This window comes from Bubalus bubalis, chromosome 5 (genome assembly GCF_019923935.1).
Source record: "Bubalus bubalis isolate 160015118507 breed Murrah chromosome 5, NDDB_SH_1, whole genome shotgun sequence".
Taxonomy (NCBI): Eukaryota; Metazoa; Chordata; class Mammalia; order Artiodactyla; family Bovidae; genus Bubalus; species Bubalus bubalis.
This window is the reverse complement of record NC_059161.1, coordinates 3,998,362-4,017,127: the sequence shown is the minus strand read 5'-3', so window position 1 is coordinate 4,017,127 and position 18,766 is coordinate 3,998,362. Positions and strand designations below refer to the sequence as shown.

The following is an 18,766-nucleotide window of genomic DNA, read 5'->3' as shown; positions in this document are numbered from 1 at the left end:
GGCACAGAGGGTGACAGGGGTGTGTGTGGAGGGGAGGAAGGGCTGTTTCAGACTAGGCGGCCAGGGCGGGCCTCTCTGGGAGTGATCTCCCACCAGAGACCTGGATAAAAAGAGGGAGCCAGGGGCAGCTCTGAGCAGAGAGGACTTTAGATGGGGGCGAAAGCAGTTATAATGTGCTTCTCACTCGGGATAGTTGAGGACACGTGGGGAAGAGATTCTGGCCGGAGTGGAGGGGACGGCAGGGCAGAGGGGGTGAGGGCCATGAGGAGGCAGAGGGCTCCGGCTGCAGTGGCCTTGGAGCAGCAGTCAGGAGTTTGGAGTTTTTAGTGTGTCGTTGGGGCAGCAATTTCTGTTTATAAATAAACATGCTTCCTTTTGTGCATTTGTCTGATGTGAATTATTTCCTGAAGAGTTTGGGCAGCTTTTGATTAAAAAAAAACAACAACAACAGTCCTTGAATCTGAAAAGCTGAAGAAAACTGAAGGCTTGACCCCAGACTTGATCAGACTGGCCCCGATGCTGCTCCGTCATGTGACCCTTCCTGAGTCAGCCATGTCGTTGCACTCTTAGGTTTTTAAAGCATTCATCAGGATTCTTTTCATTTTAAGACGTATGAGTCTATCAGAAAGTTTGTCCTAAAGAAGCTAAGTAAAGAAAGAGATTTATCAGCTCATAACTGAAGAGGCCATAGGCAGCTGGGCTTCGGGTGAGGCTCCATCTGGCTCAGCGACCTCATCACGTGACCCTAGCTCTGCTTCAGCTCCATTCCTGATCCTCATAACCTTGCTTCCTGGGAGAGTTTCATGGCTGCAGCAATTCTGAGTCTCAAATCCTCCTCATTCCTTGCACTACCAGCTGTGGTAAGGAGCATCTCCTCTGATAGGTGGCCGGGATGCAGAGCAGGTAGCAGGAGAGGGAAAATGCCTTTCTCAGAAGCCCTAGTCAGTGGTCCTTCAAGTCTCACTGGACTGAACTCCATCACAGGTCTGTCCACTGCTGAGTCAGCTCTGTGGCCAAGGAGGTAGAGTCTTCTTGCTGGCTTAAGCCAATCAGTCCCATTCCTAGAGCTAAGGATAGTGTCCATGCACCCAAACCGAATGGTGTAGGATGCAGAAAGCGGTGAATCTCTAAAGAAAAGTCTGAGATTGTTGGCAGAAAGGAAGGAGGAAATTTTAGACAAGTTCGAGTCTGTTGAGCATAGCCCTTGAGCTACAATGGTTTTATGTTTTTATTGAAAAGTAAGATAAAATAGTATTTAGTGATGCATGGAAATTATATGAAATTCACATTTTGGTGTCCCCAGGAGGGGCATTTTTGGAGCACAGTTATGCTTGTTTATGTGTTGTCTGTATCTGCATTCAAGTTACAGTGAGAGTAGTTGTAACAGAGAACGTGTGACGTGCAGAGCTTCAGTTTGGTTCAGTTCTGTCGCTCAGTCGTGTCCGACGCTTTGCGACCCCATGGACTGCAGCACGCCAGGCCTCCCTGTCCATCACCAACTCCTGGCGTTTACCCAAACTCATGTCCATTGAGTTGGTGATGCCATTCACTATCTGGCTATTTAGAGAAAAAGTTTGCAGCCCACAGCACAAAAATTAGAGTAACTGACAAGAAAAAGGAGTTGGTGGCTAACATAACTGAAAATGTCAGGAGTGGGTATGTTTTCATGTCTGGCTCGAACTAGGAGCCTCAAACACGGTCACCAAGACTTTTCTCTCTGCTTCATTGTTACCCACAACCTTCCTCCTGTACTCTTTTTTTTTTTTTTCAGTCTCAGCTCTGCTTTTTTTTTTTCTTTGTTAGATTTGTTGTCAGGAATGCCCTTCCGGAGTGGTAGTAAATATACCAGTTGACTTACATCGTTTTCACAGCTCATGAACCCAGACGCATTTATTTCCCAAGAGCTCTTCCAAAAGCCCAGAGGGACATTCTACTTGCTGTGCCATGGAACCCCGGCTCATCGCTGGCATGAGTCAGTGTGTGGAGATGGAAGGGTTCTGACCCACCAGCCTGGGTGATGTGCTCACCCTTTTACGCGCGCCCAAGGCCAGGGATGCATATAACGGTGCAAAGGATGATGGGAAATTCCTCAAAGGGGAAGAGGCTGGAAGACAAAAAGCATGAGATGTTTACTAGCCTCCCCTTTAAATTATTTAAAAGACATTTTATTTTGTTTTGTGCTTAATCGCCCAATTGTGTCCGACTCTCTGTGACCCCACGGACTGTAGCCCACCAGGTTCCTCTGTCCATGGGGATTCTCCAGGTAAGAATACTAGAGTGGGTTGCCATGCCCTCTTCCAGGGGATCTTCCCAACCCAGGGATTGAACCCAGGTCTCCTGCATTACAGGTCGATTCTTTATCGTCTGAGCCAACAGGGAAGCCCAATTTGTTTTAGTAGTTATTAATCAAATCACTGATTTTACTTCAGTAATTTTGTCTTTTTTAATATAACACTAGTTTTATTTGTGTTTGTTGTTGAACATAACTTCACATTGACCTTAGATCATGTGGAAATATTTATATAGAGGTTTTGAAGAATTATGTGCATAAGATCTATGTTCAGATTTTTGGCAAAGTTTTTTTGAATTTATTTTTGCTCGAAGGATAATTGCTTTACAATATTGTGTTGGTTTCTTCCACACATCAACATGAATCAGCCATAGGTATATATATATGTCCCTCCCTTTTGAACCTCCTCCTACCTCCCACCCCTTCCCACCCCTCTAGGGTGTCACAGAGTGCTGGTTTGAGTTCCCTGAGTCAAATAGCAAATTCTCACTGGCTATCTATTTTTCATATGGCAGTTGAAAAATAAAATGTTTCCATTATATTTTAATAGTTGTTAATCAAACCACTGACTTTATTTCAGTAACTTTGTTTTTAAGGTATTTCTTTCAGTAGGTGCCTATGGTGAAAAGATTCCCATTTCAAAATTAGGAGCTATTCTGTGACAAGTAGTTGGCATTGTAAAGTAGATTTTCTTCCCCCAAAGCTGCTTCAAGGGAATCTGTGTCTATTTCTCCAGTCAAAGCATGAAATGAAAGGGGATGTTTTCCCAGCGAACAGCTTTTCAGAGAGAACAGTTGCTTGGGCAGTTTTCTGGAGCAGTGGGATTTAGATGTGGTGGAAAAGGCATAAAGCCCAGATACCTGATGCAACTTGTCAACACTTTTAATTCTACATCTGTTGTTGATCACACTGTAGGACTTGTTAATATGTTTATGATCATGTCGCCACGATGGGAAAAACCGAGGTAAAAGTGGTTGTGCCTAGTCAGGTGGGGCCCCGGGTCCTTCATGTGTATTTCATGACAAACAATCGCACCAGATCGCGGCTGGGTCATTTCATTCATGCAGCTCCTAGGGAGCCCTGTGCTGTTCTTCGTGCCCCAGGCATAAGCAAGCGGAAGAATTCAAGACACTGAAGCCAAGGAAGTGGCATAGTAATTAGCTCCCGCATTAACAGAGCATCGGTTTTATGAGAAATGCGAGTTAGGCGCTCAGGGTTGTCATCCCTCATCTGGTTAGTGAACGAGCTGAACAGCTGGCGTTTGACAGGCCGTGTGCCAGAGTTCAGGTACTTGCTGAGCCCCTCTAGTTGTTAAAATTGAGAAAATACTGGGGGTTTGTACTATCCTATCGCTGTTAACGTTTCCTATCAACACTAAAGTCAACCTTTTGTAACAAGAAATCAGAATTTTTTCCTAGTCTATGACAAGTCTTCCCTTCCGTACTGCAACAGTCCCATTTGAATGGGTTATAAGTGGGATGTAGACTTATCATCCCGGGAAGCCCACAGGTGGACACGCCGCGTAGGAAGCCTGGTAGCATGCCTCACTGAAAATGCTCCATGCTTTAATAAAATAACCAAACAAGATCCATTCAGCGTAATCAAAGAAAATGAAGTTCAGAGTTGTGCAGCCAGACACACATAAGCTTTGTGTAATGGGACTCCCATAAACTTCAGAGAGACAGGCCCTCCGAGGGTCTGTGTCTGACCCACCTTTGTACACCTGGTGTCTCGCAGAGTGCCCGGCACACAGCAAGCAACACGTGGATGAATACGTGTGTTCTGTGTCTGTGCAGAAGATCGTTTTGGTTACCACAAGGGAAAGGGGAGGAATAAATCAGGAGTTTTGGATTAACAGATACATACTACTATATATAAAATGGAAATCCACCAGGACCTACTGTATACCACAGGAAACTATACTCGTTATCTTGTAATAGCCCATAAGGGAAAAGAATCTGAAAAGGAATGGGCCTTCCAGGTGTCGCTAGCAGTAAAGAACCCGGCTGCCAATGCAGGGGACACAAGAGACATGGGTTCAATCCCTTGGTGGGGAAGATCCCCTGGAGGAGGGCGTGGCAACCCCCTCCAGTATTCCTGCATGGAGAATCTGATGGATAGAGGAGCCTGTTGGGCTACAGTCCATGGGGTCATAAAGAGTGAGACACGATTGAAACAACTTAGCAAGCATGCATACACACACACACACACACACACACACACACACACACATAAAACTGAATCACTGGGCTGTACACCTGAAACTAACACAGCATTGTAAATCAACTACACTTCAATTTTAAAAATTAAAAAACATGAATATGTGTAACTATATCTCTCCATGCACACACCAACTCACATCTTACTGTTACAGCTTTACACAAACTTCAGCTTTCACGTGAAGAGCCATGGTCCTTGAACTCAGCATATATTGGGGACCATAGTCCAGTGCCTTTCATGTCTAGTCTGCATGAAATGTCCATCTTGAAGTGAAAACATGACATTTATTACATCTAAAATACTTTACCCACAGGAAGTGTGTCTGTATAGTGATTTCTGTATACTCTGATTTCCTTTTAATAATGGCTTATGTTCTCGTGAGAATAGTTTTTTATTGTCTTCATTAATGCTCTGGACAGGGTAGAGGGATTTAAGCAGATGGTACCCCAGGCTGGTCTTCTCAACATTAAAGATAGAATGAAGGACAGGATAAAGTTGTAACTAGGGAGGCAGGGAATCCCAAGTTGAAATACTCCTTTGTGTTTTTCGGTGGCTTTATTGGGCATGATCTTTACCCTAATGTTTACTGGCTGGAAGATCAAGTAGTAAGTAACTTTCTCAGAACAATATCTAGGTAGAAAATTAACGTCTCAAAGAGAAAAATAGCAAGGATGTATGTAGAAGTCTTGAGGATGGGTAGAAAATGAAATTAAAAGACATTTACTGCTTGGAAGCAAAGCTATGACAAATCTAGACAGTATGTTAAAAAGCAGAGATGTCACTTTATCGACAAAATCCATATAGTCAAAGTTACGGTTTTTCCAGTAGTCATGTACAGATGTGAGAGTTGGACCATAAAGAAGGCTGAGTTCTGGAGAATTGATGCTTTTGAATTGTGGTTCTGAAGAAGAATCTTGAGAGTCCCTTGGACTGCAAGGAGATCCAACCAGTCCATCCTAAAGGAAATGAGTCCTGAATATTCATTGGAAGGACTGATGCTGAAGCTGAAGCTCCAATACTTTGGCCACCTGATGGGAAGAGCTGACTCAATCGGAAAAGACCCTGATGCTGGGAAAGATTGAAGGCAAAAGGTGAAAGGAGTGACAGAGGATGAGATGCTTAGATAGCATGGGACTCAATGAACATGGATTCTAGCCAACTCTGGGAGATAGTGGAGGACAGAGGAGCCTGGTGTGCTGTGGTCCATGCAGTTGCAAAGAGTAGGACATGACTTAGCGATTGAACAACAACAACGAAGAAAATAGGCAATGAAGGGAAACAGGGAAAATGAAATGGATGGACATCCATTAAAACCATATGGATGGAAGTTATTATGGCCCAGTGAGGAAAACCAGAACCAAAACCAACAGAAAAGCCTCATAGAATTTATGGTAAAATGTGACACAGTAGGATCATGCCATTTAGGGTTGTACGATAGAGAGGTTTTGGTTTCTCAATTGTAAGCTTGATGAGGTTGGGGCAGTGCCCATATTGGCTTACGGTATTACATCTAGGACCTACTGCAAATAAATAACTATTTGATGGATGAATAAGTGACATGTAGAGTCAGAAGCTGTAGTCTCAACTCCGCTTAGCCTTGATCATGAGTTATGAAGAGTATGGAGACAGGGAAGCTTCCAGAGTAGCTCAGTGTGGGGAGGAAACTTGTTACTCTTTGTATTCCTGTCCTTTGCAGGAATCCTTCAATTTGTCTATCACTTCATGGCAAATAGATGGGGAAACAATGGAAACAGTGACAGACTTTCTTTTCTTGGGCTCCAAAATCACTGCGATGGTTACTGCAGGCATGAAATTAAAAGACGCTTGCTCTTTGGAAGAAAAGCTATGGCAAACCTAGACAGCATATTAAAAAGCAGAGACATTACTTTGCCAACAAAGGTCCATCTAGTCAAAACTATGGCTTTCTCAATAGTCATGTATGGATGTGAGAGTTGGATCATAAAGAAATCTGAGCGCCGAAGAATTGATGCTTTTGAACTGTGGTGTTGCAAAAGACTCTTGAGAGTCCCTTGGACTGCAAGGAGATAAAACCAGTCAACCCTAAAGGAAATGAGTCCTGACTATTCATTGAAAGGACTGATGCTGAAGCTGAAGCTCCAATACTTTGGCCACCTGATGTGAAGAACTGACTCATTGGAAAAGATCCTGATGCTGGAAAGATTGAAGGTGGGAGGAGAAGGGGATGACAGAGGAAGAGATGGTTGGATGGCATCACTGACTCAATGGGCATGAGTTTGAATGAACTCTGGGAGATAGTGAAGGACAGGAAGGCCTGGCGTGCTACATTCCATGGAGTTGCAAAGAGTTGGACATGACTGAGCGACTGAACTGAACTGTTCTTTGCAGTGTTTTTCTTATTTGCATTCTTTTTTCCATGTCTTCAACCCTCTTACTCCTTTTTTTACATTAAAGATATTTGCAAATGCTCACAAAAGTATTGGTCTAAGGAAAACAACTTTCAAGATCCATGCATTGAATAGATTTCTGATAGTATGAACATGCACTTGGAATAATTAATTTTTTTAGATGCTTATAACACTTTTACACTAGAGAATATTGCTTTGGTTTGAGAATTTTCACATTTTCTGTAAATAGAAAAAAATAATGATTCTCCTTTGTGGCAAGGACTTGAAAAAAAAATTATTCCCAAATAGGTCTCATTAAGACAACAAAATCAGCATATGTCCCAAGAGCTTCTCTGCACCATCTTGCAGGAATTCCATCTGTTTTTGACTTGGTGTAACACTGAAAGCAATCTTTTAAGTTAATGCCTAGCAACAAGGTGATTTAGCAGACATGTTAAAACAATATGTTTTTATAAAGCTTCACTTGTCAGATTGGAGTTTGACTAAGAAAAATGGTCAAGGAAGATCTGGCCATTAAAACTAATGTTTACCTTTACAATGACTCTCTGTAACAGGAAAGGAAAGAGCCATCATAAACAGATGATTTAAAATGGAGAACACGTTCCTAAATGCTCATTTCATGTGAAATGGCCCCACACTTAAATTTATTGTCAGTGAAATCATGAGATGGGGCTCACTTGTGCTCCTGGTACTGTGCTCGATTCAAAGAATAATGTCTTGAACTTCCTCTTCTTTTTTGACCTCTTTCCATAAAGCATAATGGTGACTAAGCACCGACAAAGTCTATCACCATTTTTCAAGCCGACGGAGCATTTAATATAAACAAAGCTTGCAATTCTCTGCCGGTCTATGGGTGAAACCTTGCCAGAGTGTTTTATATTGGCTCATGTTTGAAGGTAATCATTATTTTCTGCCTTCAAAATTATCTTAGTGAGTGCTATAAATTTAAGATATGCAAATATAGAGCAAACAGGTACTTATCTGCAAAGCAAAGTGGAGCCTGACAAGTGGAATAAGATTTATTACATAAATCATTTCTCAATTCACAAAAGGATTTAAGGCAGAGTGTTCACGTATCTGCCTTGAAAATGAAAGAAATAATGCCCACATTGCTTTTTTCCAAAAGATGTAAGGATCAAATGACTTGTGTCAAGTACTATACAAATGCCCGTTATTGTTATAATATCTGTAATTAAATAATACTAAATAAATAAAGCTAAATGTCTTAAAGTTTTTTTAATATGGACCATTTTTAGGTCTTTATTGAATTTATTACAATATTGCTTCTGTCTTATGTTTTGGTTTTTTGGCTGCGAAGTATGTGGGATCTTAGTTCCCCATCCAGGGATTGAACCTGTACTCCCTGCATTGGAAGATGAAGTCTTAACCGCCAGAGCACCCGAGAAGTCCCCAAAAGTCTCTTAACTGGGTTAGTTTACCTCATCAAGCCCAGAACCAAGTCCACCTGGTTTAGGTGTATCGAGGGAATTTTGGAGTGTTGGGATATCAGCATTTAGTTGAGGAATTAGATGAGGACTTCATTTAGTTGGATGAGCTTAGCTCAAAGTATCAGAAATCGTCAGCTCAGACTGACTAAAAACAGCAGGCTACTTGTTATTTTACAAAACAAATGGTCCAGAGTCACTGCATGAGTGTCCAGGGTCTTCCTCACCATTCGTTTTCCTGCCCACCCTGAGAGCCTCACATGCCATCACATGCAATGGAAAAAAGGGGAGGATCTCCTGCTGCCTGTTTATAAGGAGTGAGGACTCTTTCCTCAAAGCCCCAGCCGACTTCCCAGCCTGTCTCCTGACAAGAAAGATGCTGTCACACACCCACTCAGTGTCAACGAGGAGAGGGCTCCGTGCCTGGATCCACAAGCCCAGCTCGTGGATGACCCACAAACCCGGATGTAGGTCAGGGCCCGTGAATGCCATGGGGAGCCTGTCGGAAAGGAAGGGGTGGAATGAACACCGCTAACTAACCAACTATGGTGTTGGAGAGTCAGAGTCCCTCTGCAAGGAGACCCAATCAGTCCATCCTAAAGGAAATGAGTCCTGAATATTCATTGGAAGGACTGATGCTGAAGCTGAAACTCCAATACTTTGGCCACCTGATGTGAAGAGCTGACTCATTGGAAACAACTCTGATGCTGGGAAAGATTGCAGACGGGAGGAGAAGGGGATGACAGAGGATGAGATGGTTGGATGGCATCATGGACTCAATGGATGTGAGCTTGAGCAAGCTCCGGGAGTTGGTGATGGACCCGAAAGCCTGGCGGTCTTCCAGGGAAAGTGAAATGGGAGTTTCTTGTTTTTATTAACACAGTGTTGCTGGTGGCCGATTGCTGAGATATTAGTTAAGGATTTCTCAGGGTCTCTTGAATTTCCTTAGAGTCAAGTGACGACTTCTCCAACTGCTCCCAGCATCTGCGCTATGTTCAAGGCAGTAGAAGAGCGGGTGCTGGTCAGGTTTGCTTCTGTTTATAAGAATAAAGAACAAATGCTTTTTGAAACTCCCCAGCAGATGAGCCATTATATCTTATTGGCCAGAACGTCTCCTAGTTTTAAGGAAAGTGGGGAAATTGGTATTTATCCTGTAACAGCAAAGGTATAAGGAGAAACAGCAGCTGCCTCCCCAAATCTGCCTCTTTGGTGTAAGGATGATCGTGAGCTGGTTGTTTTTGAGAAATGGCAGACACAGATGAAACTCTGAGAACTGAGCAGAAGGTAGCCTTTTTTCTACTTATGAGGGAAGTTTCCATCGTAAGTGCGCTTTTCTCTATCAGGAACTGGAGGGTGACTAGAACTCTAGAACTCTTATCCTTGGAGAAGGCACTGACTTAAATTTGCATAATGACCACATTCTTGCTTACTATTCTCTTCTGGGCCACACCTCCCCTACCAGGACTTCCTCTCAAACAGCATCCTTCTTTTATACTTAGCTGGAGATGGTATTTAAGGGGAAGGCTTGGGCCATTTGGGAGAGTTCCTCCTCATCCTTCCTGGGTCTCTCCCACATGTATAAGAGGTATACAATGACATGCACACCTATATATATATTGGAAAAGACCCTGATGCTGGAGAAGATTGAAGGCAGAAGGAGAAGATTGAAGGCAAAAAGAGAAGAGGGTGGCAGAGGATGAGATGGTTGGATGGTATCAGCGACTCAACGGACATGAGTTTGAACTCCAGGAGATAGTGAAGGACAGGGAAGCCTGGCATGCTGCAGTCCATGGGGTCGCAGAGTCAGACATGACTTAGCCACTGAACAACAACAACAGTATGTGTTATTAAGCTTCTGTTTATCTCCTACTAATCCATTTTCTATTGGGGGGGAGGGCCTCAGTCAAGAACATAGAAGGGTAGAGAGGAAATTATTTTTCCTCCCCTGCAGTGACAAAGTAGGAGGAGTTGAAATGTCTTGCTAGAAGAGGCTGAAACTAGATTCTGCCTTATGGTTAAAACTGAGGTTCTTGGGACCACCCTGGCAGTCCAGTGGCTAAGACTTTGCCTTCCAATGCAAGGGGTGTAGGTTTGATCCCTGGTCAGGAATCTAAGATCCCACATACCTCAGGGCCAAAAACCCAAAACATAAAACAGATGCAATATTATAACACTCAATACAAGACTTTAAAAATGGCCTACATCAAAAAATCTTAAAAAAAAAAAAAAATCCTGAGATTCTTGTTATGGAATTAGCATCCTGAGTCCTATATATCAAGGCTAGAACCAGCCCCAAATTTTCAGTTTCATGTAAGTATTGACCACAGAAATCCCTTGTAAATGTTAGAGTTTTGTCTTCATCACTTGAGATGCCCACCAGAAGACCATCTCTCTATGTGGCAAATAACAAAAAATAATCACATCAAAGGGCTTCTGCTTGTCAGGAGAGTTCTTCAATGTGAAGAACTGGTAATGAGCTGGAATTTTACCCTATATGCAGGGGATCAATTAGCCTGCCATTCACATGAAAATTCTGGGTCAGAGACCAAGGAATTTCTTACAGCAGCAACCACATTCCTGCTCCAGTGCCCTGAACCTCAGTTCCCACTGAGTGAAGAAAGTCAGATGATGCCTACACACTCCGTGGTTTGGAATAGGACTTTATGGAACCAGAATCTTCTATACTGCAGACTGAATCTGCCTGCCCTTTGCCCCCGTGGGAAGCATTATCTCTGCCTTCCAAAGAGGCTTGTTGGGAAGCATCCTTGAAATGTCAGTCTGAAACAAAAGCTCACAAGACATGTGGAAATATAAGAAACTCAAGGGAAGTTGTCAACAGGCTCGAGTCCATCATATATACCCCTGTCTGTTCATGCTACTCTAATTGGCCTGTACTACTGCTATTATAAGAATGAGCAGAATTGCGTGCAGAAGGCATATCAGTTTTGGAAGCTCACTAACTCTTTTTTAAAAATCTTTATTTTATATTGGACTACAGTTGCTTTTCCAATACAAAATAAAGATTTTAAAAAACCAAAACTATAGTTGATTTGGGCTTCCCAGGTGGCACCAGCGGTAAAGAACCAGTCTGCCAGTGCAGGAGACCTAAGGGATGTGGGTTTGATTCCTGGGTGGAGAAGATCCCCTGGAGGAGGGTGAGGCAACCCGCTCCAGTACTCTTGTCTGGAGAATCCCATGGACAGAGGAGCCTGGCAGGTTGTGCTGCATAGGGTCGCACAGAGTGGGACACGACTGAAGTGACTTGGCACACATAGTTGGTTTACAATGTTGTGTTAGTTTCAAATATACAGAAGGTGATTCAGTTGTGTGTGTGTGTGTGTGTGTGTGTGTGTGTGTTAGTCGCTCAGTCATGTCCGAGTGATCCCATGGACTGTAGCCTGCCAGGCTCCTCTGTCCATGGATTCTCCAGGCAAGAAAAGTGGGTAGCCATTCCCTTCTCCAGGGGACCTTCCCGACCCAGGGATCAAACCCAGGTCTCCTGCATTGAAGGTGGATTCTTCACCCTCTGAGCCACCAGGGAAGCCCCAATTCAATTCTACATATACATACGTCTATTCTTTTACAAATTCTTTTCCCATTTAGGTGGAGTATTAAGCAAGAATCTTGTGCTATGGAGTAGGTCCTTGTTGGTTATCCATTTTAAATATAGGTGTGTCTATATCAATCCCAAACTCCTGAGTTATCCCTGCCGCCCCGCCCCCTTCATCTTTCCCCTTTGGTAACCGTAAGTTTGTTTTCTAACTCAGTGGGAAGCTTGCTAACTCTTGTTTTAATGCATCCCAGGATGTCCATGTGCTTCCGTGCCCACCCCCTTCTTATCTCCCTGTCCTTCCAAGCACCCTGCTCCACAGCTCTCATCATGTCCACAGGCACTTTCACGAGCACCGGGGAAAGCTTTCCTTTCAAACTTGTATACTGAATAGGTTATTTGACAGAAAGACAAAAAGTTCTCACCTGGGTGAAGAGCATAAAAGTGACACTGTAGGTAATGAGTAAGATGCAGATGAAATCGTCTGGTCACTGAGAGGTGAGAAACCACCAATTCTGTAAAAAGACAGTGAATGGTTTGGGGCAGGCGATGTAGGCTTGACTCAGATGGGTTGCAGATGAACCTGATTATAAAAGCTTCCCAGTTGGTCGCCTTCAGGTGAAAAGTATGGCTGCCCACCAGCTAATAGTGATACTGGGGGCCTTCACAGGTGGCCCAGTGCTTAATAATCCACTTTGCAACGCAGGGGACATAGTTCAATCCCTAGTCAGGGATCTAAGATTCCACACGAAACAACGGGCCCACCTGCCACAACTAGGGAGTCCGTTGGCTGCAAGGGAAGATCCTGCATGTTGCAACTAAGACCTGATGCAGCTAAATAAATAAATAGGAAAAAAAAAAAAAACTTCCAAAAATAATGATATTGGATTTCTGTTGAAAGCATCATATGTTACCAGCTGGATAGGATTTTTTTTCCCTAAAGGCTGGAAATAAGTTTCAAAGAGTTAAATGGACTTGGTTTCATTACAAGTACAGGCCGAATACTTTGTTAGTGATAACAGCTGTGGTGAGAGGAAGCGATCCATTTACCCTTAAGATGCCAACACAAGGAAGATCCTACGGGTTATGCTGTAGAGAGGACCTTTAAGATTTTTCTGAAGCATGTACAAAAAGCTGGCTAAAGGGCTTCCTCTAGAAATTTCAACAGTGCCAGAAGTTTAGGGTACTAGGGGAGCCAGGTGAACTGAGCTGAGGGCAGGCTCGGTGACATTGTTCAGGACTGAGGATTTCGTGGGAGCTCACCAACCAGTCTATCACGGTTCACGGTCAACTGCAAGGCCTTAACCAAAAACTGGATCTGAATCCTGGTGTCCAAGCCCCTGGGATTTATCAGGAATCATGCATGGGAGAAGAGCGGTGCCTCTTCCAGGATTTTATGGGTGGCTTCCCGCTGTGATCCCGGATGTCTGGGGCCTCACAGGTAGATTTTCCACACAAAGTGGTCCAGGGTCTTGCTCTGAATGGCCATCTAGGAGAGGGCTTCCCTAAGGCTGCTGACTGATCTGACCTTGAGTATTGCTCTTTACAGCGGAGTCTCTTGACTGATCTGACCTTGAGTATTGCTCTTTACAGTGGAGTCTCTTTCCTTCCCGCCCTCTCCGCCCTGCACACCTCTCTTTCCACCCCACACCTCTGTCTCTGCTGGCTTTCCCTTGCTTGGACGGCCTAGCAGCCTTCTTTCCATCAGCAGAAGCCTACTTTTATTTTTTTTTAACCAACCTCAGACTCCCATTCCTACCTCCAGGACGTTCCTTACTGCGTCTTCCTCAGCACCGTGGTTACAATTTACTGCGTTATCAGCTCACGTTTTCCTGTTGCTGCCGTTGGCACTTCTATCTGTTCTCTCTCTCCCCCACGACAAAGCCTCCAGGGCTATTATCATGCTATGAACTTAACATTTAAAAATCTTTTCCTTGCAAAGTGGATGCCTTTTAAGTCCACCAAGAGCCAGGAGGTGAGCCCCATAGCAAAAAAAAAAAAAGCCAGTCACCCCTCTGAGATCAACAGAGCATCTGAGCACAGCATCACCTTTGTGTGAGTCCTGCCCCCTGCTGTCTGCCAACAGCAGGGAGGTTGGGTGGAGATCGGAGAAGAAAGGAAACTTAAAAGGCAATTTCTTTGAAATATTCTTAGGGGGCATTCCATTTTTTTTCTCAATCATTGAGCTTTTGGTGCTGGGTCAATGCCACCTATTTCAGGGTGGTGCTGTCCACAAGGGCAATGGACTGCCATGGCTTTTTTTTCTGGAATAATGTTCATATCTGCTCAGAAATGGAACTCTCTCACCTGCACTGCCTAGAAGGCAAAGGGAGAGAGATGTCTGTGAGCCACCCTGGGTGTAAAGAGAGGAGGAGAGAGCAAAATGTATTTGTTCCTCAGAGCGAGAGACCAAGGGAGAAGGTGTACGTCAAGGTGTCATTCTCCAACTGGAGGTTCAGAAGAATCGTATATGGAGCATCAGTGCAAAATCGTATTGCCTGCCATGTGTGTGTGCTGAGATGCTTCGTCGTGTCTGACTCTTTGTGACACTAAGAACCATAGCCCGTCAGGCCCCTCCGTCCATGGGCTTCTCCAGGCAAGAACACTGGAGTGGGTAGCCATGCCCTCCTCTAGGGAATCTTCCCAACCCAGGGATCAAACCAGGGTCTCTTACATCTCCTGCATTGGCAGGCAGGCTCTTTATCTCTAGTGTCACCTGGGAAGCCCCATTGCCTGCCATACTGGTCAACAAAAACCACGGCAGCCATCAAGCCATCATATTACAGTTGCCCCTATGGAGAGCCCTGAGGGAACTCAGAATGGGACCGGATGTCAGTCATCAAGGCAGCAGCCACTTCGGCCACACCCCCCAATCCTCCAAGTGCACCCTCAGAAGACTCGGGATGAGAAAGCGTGTGGCACTGGCCCCAGAGGGCTGAGGTGCACATCAAAGGCATGGCTTCACTGAGCCCAGACTCTCGCATCTTCCCATTTATAGAAAAGTACTAAATTCTTTAATTTGAGATGTGTGGCTTTCCTTAATTAATAGCAATCCTTTGCAGTTCCAACCACCTGGCGTTCCTCGCAAAAACTCCTACGTAGGCTGGCTCCCCTCTCTGCCTCACTGCAGCATCCTCTCAGAGCTATCTGAGATGCTGCGTCTCGAGCTTAAGTCCTCAGTTTTGTCTGCCAGATAAAACATAATCCTCAACTTTTAGGTTGTGCGTTTTCTTTCAGTCGACAGGAGCTTATGAAAAAAATTCCAGAGCCTCAACCAAGACCCGTCATGTAAGTGTATGTCGGGAGGGGTCAAGGTCAGGATGGGGGAGGGGGTGAGAAGGAGAGCAGGAGTCCACACTTTTAAGAAAACTCCGGAGCTTTCTGGTGCTCTGTGATGACCTAGAGGGCTGGGATGGGGAAGGAGCTGGGAGGGAGGGGATTTGCATTTACATGAGGCTGATTCACTTTGTTGTAGAGCAGAAACGAACACAACATGGCAAAGCAACTAGACTCCAAAAAAAGAAGTGACCAAATGCCAACTCTGCATAATTAGTAGAAAGAAAAAGAAAAATCAGGAGATTTTTATCCAGAGTCTGAAGACCACATTTTAAGAAGGAGCATGACTTTTGGAGGCAGGTAAAGCTAGTTTAGTCACCTTCTAGCAGCACAGACATCACATGGAGCCTCAGTTTTCTGTCAAAGGAAAATAATATCAGCTCAGCTCACGCAGATGTTAGGAAGTTTAAAGCATGCCTCCTGCATGGTCGGGGCGCCTTTGGAAATATTACGGTAGTGACATTTTAGAAAAGGTAACACATAGACCTATCTGAAATAATCCTCTGTTTGAAGTGAGGAGACCTGGCAGAATCTTGTTTCACATGGACATGTGTGTACAGAAAACTTCCAAACGTCTGGTCTTTCCTTTTTGTGTTTGTAGGGAGGCAAAAGCATTCCACATGACAAATCCAACCGGGGGTGGGGGGCGGTGGGGGGAGATAATCTGCTTATTGTAAGCATCTCCGTCCGCTGTTTTTTCTTCTTCTTACTTTTCATGGAAATAATAGAGATGAGAATTAGTTTCAAACTCAAACAGTTAAAACGCCCAACGTCATACTGGTTCTGAACAGGGGTTTCTTTAATAATGTAGAATTAAGGGGCTATTCTGGAAGACCATAGAAGTCCTCTAAGAAAGCTAAATCCCAAAAGTGAAAAAAGCTATCACAAACCATCCTGCTTCTTTAGGAGCCAATTGTTACCTGACTTTATATGAGCTTTTAGATCTACAATAATGCCGCGTGATGGGACGCTCCTATGTGAAACCCAGCACTTGGAAAACTGGTCATTCGAAAAAAATTGAGATTCTTTAGAAAAATAAGACAAGTTTAACATCAAATTCTCAGTAGTCCTAGTACATTTAATATGACAATTTCCCAAAACTCAGTTTGTAACATATTCCCATGGACGTTGCTTTTATAAAACAGCATAACTGATTTAGTTTTACAGTTTAGACAGTCCCTTGAATAACAAAAGTGTTAGTTGCTCAGTTGTGTCTGAATCTTTGCGACCACAGGGACTGTAACCCGTCAGTCAGCTTTGTCCATAGGATTCTCCAGGCAAGAATACTGGAGTGGGTGGCCATTCCCTTCTCCAGGGGAGCTTCCTGACCCAGGGATCAAACCTAGGTCTTCTGTATTGCATGCAGATTCTTTTACCATCTGAGCCACCAGGGAAATCTCTTGAATGACAAAACTCATTTTAATTCTATGTCAGATAAAGTGATATTTTCTTTTATTTTCTATCTCTTGCTGTATCCTTGCAGTTTCAAATACTTGTCATTTTTCTTTATTTCGTCTTGAGCTTCCGTATTGGTTGTCTTAGGCTGAGGGACAGTAATCTTCATAGGAAGCCACTGAATTCCTTGGGTCATTTTGTTTAGCTTCCTGGACTTTTTAAAAATAAAGTGATAGAATGTCATACCTTCATTTTGTTTTCTAGTGCATTTTGACAAAATCTTTTCCTGACAGATTATTTCTTAAACGCTAAAAAGCACCAATTACATTTATTTCAGAAGTTAGACTATAAATAGCAAAGATGAATGAATGGCATTCAATTGTATATTTTCAGAACTTGCTTTCTTAGAAAAACATTCAGCCTGCAAAACTGAATTTGAATGTAAATGCATATGCTCAGAATATTCGCATTGAGAAAGATCCTCAAAGGTCATCCAAGCCCTATTTTTATAGGAAAAATAGTTTTTAAATGCCAGTGTATCATTTTGGCTATTATTTATTTTTTTAGGCCTCACTGTTTACAGACATCTTAGTCAGCCTCGCTATTAACAGTAATTCCCTACCAAGAGAGTTAAACAGTTTTTGGATATCCCCAAACTGTCACTTCCTTTGCATTGTTTCATGTTATGAATTGTCAGAGATATGTTTTCTCTGTTTACTAACTGTATCTGATATTTAGATATTCTGACAGCAGATGTCATTTACCTTCACCAGTGTTTACACAGCTATTTAAGTAAGTAAAATATAATTTAAGTAACAAATATCAAGATAGCTTAGTGATGAGAGGTAAAGCATTATTTAAAATGTTTTAAAAATAGCCTTTTTCTTATTTTAAAAGTAATATGTGTTCATTTTGGGAAGTTAGCATAAGGCACAGAGAAGAAAATAAATTTACAAGAATAATTCCACTATCCTAAAAAAACTCATACTTTATTAGCTTGATGTATATATATATATATACACACACACATACATACAAGTACATACAAGTATATATAATTTACCTACACATATATATGAACATATAGAAATATATCTATCCAATATTTTTGTATATTTGTGCATGCACTAAATATACTTTTGACTTTAAAAGGTTGATACATGTGCATCTTGAATTATTGATAAACATTAAAAAAAAATTTACAGTGGAATATGGTTTTAGATACTAGTACCTAAATTTAAATAATGAAGGTCAGTCCTGAATTTTCCCCATTATAATATGGAATTAAATTCTTGACTAAGGGTCAGATGTCTATTTTATTGTATAAATAATTCCAAGTATTGTGTTAAAACCAACTAGAAAAAAGACTGCATCCATACACTGGTCATCATAGAATTTTCTGCTGCATCTCTGTTTAATGTAAGAAGAGATATTGTAGGTTGATTTTGCTTAATAAAGCATTATTATCACTAGATAAAGTTCTTATTCATGTAATTTATTAATAGCCACAAATGGGCAGGTAAAATGAAGTGAACACCTACATTAGAAATACAACATTCAAGAAAGATCCTTTAGATCTTAGAAAGATTTCATGGGTGTTGGAGATTTAGGGTCATTTGTTCTTTTTAATAAAAATCATTGAGTAAGTTGATTTTACTCACTTTCTTCTCATTACCATTTTTTTTTTAATTAAAAATAAAGTCCCTTGAAACATTTGATACCAGATTTTTCCCCCCACATTACCTGGACAATCACATTCTTTTTCTGTGCTAAGGTATTAGAATAACATTAAGAGTGAAAACTGCCTATAACTTCTTTGCTCCACCTCTTAAGTCTTCACTTTACTGAAAATTTCTGTCCTCTTTAGGGAAGGATCTCATTGCTTCTATAAACCTGTATCTCAACAGTCAGACACCCCTACAGTTCACGTTTGTCTTCTTCTCAGCCTGAGGAAACCCTGATGTTTTCTGACGGATTCCCAGGTCAGATTCCAGCTGGTTTTTTCATCCTCTCCCTGTTTCCCCAGCTCTCTTCTGTACTTCTTTGCTGAAAAACAATTCAGGAATAGGTTGATTGTGGAGGTACCTGAAGAGGCTTCTAGAGCTCCAGGGCAAGGCTGGACTGAGGACAGCTGTATGACGCC

General features: G+C 42.7%; 1 long non-coding RNA gene across 1 annotated transcript; it reads right to left on the bottom strand.

Annotated features, from left to right (window-relative positions):
- Positions 1 to 1,187: 1,187 nt before the first annotated feature.
- Positions 1,188 to 14,064, bottom strand: LOC123333615. Its single transcript, XR_006641048.1, has 3 exons — positions 13,465 to 14,064; positions 12,318 to 13,420; positions 1,188 to 2,104 (listed from the first exon to the last, which is right to left on the bottom strand). It is a non-coding gene; the product is annotated as an uncharacterized LOC123333615 (long non-coding RNA).
- Between the last annotated feature and the right edge of the window lie 4,702 nt (positions 14,065 to 18,766).